This window comes from Impatiens glandulifera, chromosome 1 (assembly GCF_907164915.1).
Source record: "Impatiens glandulifera chromosome 1, dImpGla2.1, whole genome shotgun sequence".
NCBI classification, from domain to species: domain Eukaryota; kingdom Viridiplantae; phylum Streptophyta; class Magnoliopsida; order Ericales; family Balsaminaceae; genus Impatiens; species Impatiens glandulifera.
Genome location: NC_061862.1, coordinates 1,457,377 through 1,462,444, shown reverse-complemented (window position 1 = coordinate 1,462,444; position 5,068 = coordinate 1,457,377).

Sequence of the window (5,068 nt, the reverse complement as noted above, 5' to 3'; positions counted from 1 at the left end):
TACATGCGTCTATCTTGTCATATTTAAGCCCAATATCAGTAATGAATTTTTTACTTTCGTAGTAGGAGTTTGGAAATTGAGCGTCAATCGGTAATATGTAGTCTTTAAGCAGACGCAGCAACATATCGAACGAATAATTTTTCCATTGATATACATTTTTTATGTGAAGTAGTTTCAGTAGTGCTGATGATTTCGTTATTCGAGCATCTTCATGCAATGGCCGTTTGCAATCATCAAGCAATTTATAAAATTTATGCGCATCTTCGACTGGTTCATGGTTGTTTAGGGCATCATTAACGTTGGAGAACATATCGTTTATAAAATCGTGCATATAACATTCTTCATTGACCTCTTCATTAACTGTATTATTCATCTCCGGTCTCTCATCGTTGAATTCCGGCACAACATCCTCCGACTGATCATCGTCATCATCATTGAAGTCATCGGCATCTTCATCGACATCGTCATTAACCACTTGAGTAGTACGTCTCTTTTCTCCATGACAATACTAGTACTCATAATGAACATTTATTCCATAAATGATGAGGTGAGTCTTCACTTCGTCTATTTTCATAAACGGCGTGTTCAAGCATTTCATGCAAGGACATTTCACTGTTTGTCGGGATGTACTCCTAACAACAAACTCGAGGAATTTGTCAACACCTTCCTTGTAATCTGGATGATCTCGACATAAGGTTATCTAGCTTTTATCAGGTACTTCCATATTTCTAATAAAATGGAAAACAACCCGCATTATTATTTACATAAATTAGGCTTTCATTTATTTTACATAATTCTAACCTAAATACATACATCTAACCAAAATATAACTTAAATCAACATCAATTAAAACAAATATTCATAAATCTAACCAAATATCCATTAATCTAACCAATTTTTTACATTAATCAAACCTAATCAAACATCATGCAAACCATAAATCTAACCTAAAATCAAATCTAATCCAACACTATTTCAATCATACATAATTCAAACAATTCAATTCATACCTTAAATCCAATCTAATCCAAACAATTCAATTCTAACCTAAAATATAATTTATTAATACATAAACCAAATCTAACATAAAATCAAATCCAATCCAACACTATTTCCATCATAAACAATTCAATTCATACCTAAAATCTAATCTAATCCAAACAATTCAATTCTAACCTAAAATCTAATTCATTCATACATAAACAAAATCTAACGTAATCAAATCTAATTCAACATAATTCAATTCATAATTATATAATTCTAATATTATTAAAAACCTTAAAAACTGACCTTATTTAGCAATTGTGGCGGCGACAGTGGAGAGGCGCGACGACGGTTGAGGAGGCTGCTGAAGGTGGAGGAAGCTCGGCGATCTTCAATAGACGGAGGGTAGGTGCCGATCTAGGTCTTCAGGCGACGGTGGATGAAGATCATAATCCAAATCTAATATCAATAAATATAATCAAACTCAATATATAACATATTATCCATAAATCAAACTCAATATAACCAAATATGGATTATTTATGGAATATCAAAAAACATAATATATAACATATAACTTAATCTAACCAACACTTCAAACATATTCATCAAATCTAACCTAAATCAAACCCCAATCAAACCAAAAGCAAACCACAATCAAACCTATTAATCAAACAATAAACTATTTATGAAAAAACCAAATCCAACAAAATCAACATAAACACATATACCTATTAATCAAACTTAATTCCAACCTAATTTAACCAAAATCAAACATAATCTAACCTAAATCAATCAAAATTTTCATCATATATCCAAAAATAATATCAATCAAAATCATACATATGTCAAACTTAACTTCAACCTAATCAAACCAAAATCAAACATATTTCCAACTTAATCTAACCTAAATCAATCCAAATAACCATATTAAAATCCAATTCATACATATATCAAATTAAAAAACCTAAACTAACCAAATCAAACATAGTTTCAACCTAATCTAATATTATCTAACCAAATCATACAACCAAACCCAATATAACATAAAATCAAACTACAAAATCATCAATCAAACTACAAAATCATCAATCAAACTAATATAACATGATATAACCTAAAATCAAACTACAAAATCATCAATCAAACTAATATAACATGATAAAACTTAAAATCAAACTACAAAATCATCAATCGAGAGGTGGAAGGGTGAGAAAAAATGGGGAAAAAAAGAGAAGAGTGGGAAAATAAGTATGTGAAGATATTATTATTCATTTAATTAAAATAAAACTTATCTCTATTCTTAATTAAGTAGGGTTAGATTATTATATATTTGATCAACCATTTTAGATCTTGTTTAATTTTATGAATAATTACACTTTTCATTTTCTCAACTATATATTCTTAATTTATTCTTTTTATTTAACATTGGTGTCAGAATTTTTGTTTTTTTCTCATCAAAAGCAGCCTCGACAAATAATATAGTGGGAACTAGATAAGATCAGATCTGGAAGAATCAAAAACAGAAATAGAAAGAAACAGAAAATTATATGTTCATGTCAACGTGCTCAACGAAAAAGTAAATAAGCAAATCAAAATGCTTGAACATACCAAGGAAGTAATTTTCAAATTTGATTTCAAATGGACATAACAACAAGCAAGAACCGATGAAATGGTGAAACAAATATTATTAAGACTCAATGAAGTTTCTAAAGGCAATCCAGATCGAGATGCAAGACATCATCACAATCCTTGAGAATAACCCGAATTCTATGATGTCAACAATTATGAGCGTGACCCAATGGAAAGAAATAATAGACCTTACTATATACACAAAAGTTTTACCATAATTGACATTCCTAAATTCGACGGCAATGATATTTATGGTTCTCTATGCAACTGAATAGTTTTTTTAAGTCGAAATACTCCTCTTGATATTCAGCCAAGAATTGCTCGTCTGCATTTGAAAGATAAGGCAAGATTATGGTGTACAAATTTTCGAAATCATTTAGATGCAAAGTTTGTTATTACATGCAATTTCTTTAAAATTAAAATCAAGAAAAAATTTGGACAAACAATTTTTGATAATTTTGTGTGTGAACTAAAGAATCTCAATCTAGTTGGTTTATTAATTAGCATAACGATAAATTTATTGAGATTTCATATAACCTTCCCCCGAATGATAAATGATTACATGCTAAACTTTTACTTAGGTGGAATAAGAAAAGAAATTGTTAATTATGTTTGACTTTTAAATCTAAATTCATTGAACGTTGATATGGCAATGGTTAGAGTTCAAAAAGAAACATATAATTCTTTATAATCCTATCTACATAATAATGGACCTCTTTTATTACATACTCTTTAGCCAACAAAATTTCAATGGATAATAATAATTGTAGAAATTACAAAAGATTAGATCTCAAGTTTATGGCAGAAAAAAGAGCAAAAAAACGAGTGTTATTACTATACTAAAAAATTAATTTTACCCATAAATGTAAAGGTGAATTTTATATGTTGAAAAGCACTAAACTTATAGATGAATCACAACCTGAATTAGATGATCCACTGGCTGAAGATGTTGATGAATTATCGGAAATATCCTTGAATGCCATCAATGGTCCATTATCGTATAAAACTCTTTGTCTTCACAGAAAAATAGGAAAAGTAAATGTTGAAATACTAATAGATTCAGGAAGTATACATAATTTCATAAATTCTAAATGGCTTCCTCGTATTAAAGACAAATTAATTAAGACATCTATTTTTTCAGTATAGTATTTGTTACTGATAGAAATCAATTACATAGTAGTCTATGTATCAAAAAATATTATGCACTATACAGGACTATGAATTAATATTAGGCATTGAATGGTTGGTGTCATTTTCAGACATACATTGTGATTTTTTACACCAAAACTCTCATTTTTACATAAAAATAGTAGAGTCACTCTTAAAGGAAATTTTAATACTGAAATCTATTGTATTTTAGGAGCTTGTATTTTTGAAAAATATAAGAGATCCACTATTATACTTATTAATGATCCTTTCAAACCTCATTTATATTTCTTAGTCACAAACAATGAATATGATTTACCTAAGGAAAAACTTAATTCTATGCTAGACGAATTCCAAATACTATTTCAAGAGCCAAAAAGATTACCTCCACATTGACCACATGATCACTATATCCACCTAAAAGAGAGATCAACGCCAATTAGTCTTAGTCCATACAGATACCGTGCAATAAAAAAACAGAAATAGAAAAATTAGTATCTGAAATGTTAGAACAATAAATTATTAAACATAGTAATAGTGCTTTTACGACACCGATTATTCTAGTCAAGAAAAAAGATCACAATTGACGTTTATGTGTTTACTATCGTAAATTAAGAATAAATTTTATATTCAAATTATAGAGGAGCTTTTATATGAATTACATGATAGTCAAATATATTTTAAGCATTATCTTATAGTAGGATTCCACCAAATTAGAATGAATCTTAATGACACTCACAAAACAACTTGTAAAACACATGAAACTATATGAATTTCTTGTTATGCCATTTGGTCTTACTAACGTTCCCTCTACATTTCAGAGTTTAATGAACACTATATTTAAGCCTTATCTTTAAAAATTTATATTAGTGTTCTTTGATGATATACTAATTTATAGTATATCATAGCATGATAATTTAAGTCACTCAAGAATATTTTTTGATACCTTAAAACATCATAATCTATTTTTAAAAAGATCTAAATGTACATTTACATGTAAAAGATAGACTATTTGGGACATTTTATTTCTACTTAAGGAGTTGAGGCTGATCCTAATAAGATAAATGATATGCAATGTTGGCCTATACCATCTACCTTAAAAATTTTAAGAGGCTTTTTAGGCTTAATAGGGTACTATAAGGTAATGTTTGGTACATGGTACAAATTATATAGGGTATAAATTATATAAGGGTATAAACTGTAATGAGGTATAAATAATATAGGGTATTATAAGTTGTATATGTTATTGATGTTTGATATGAATTATAAGAAATGGTATAAGTTATATATGGCTTATAATTTTGTG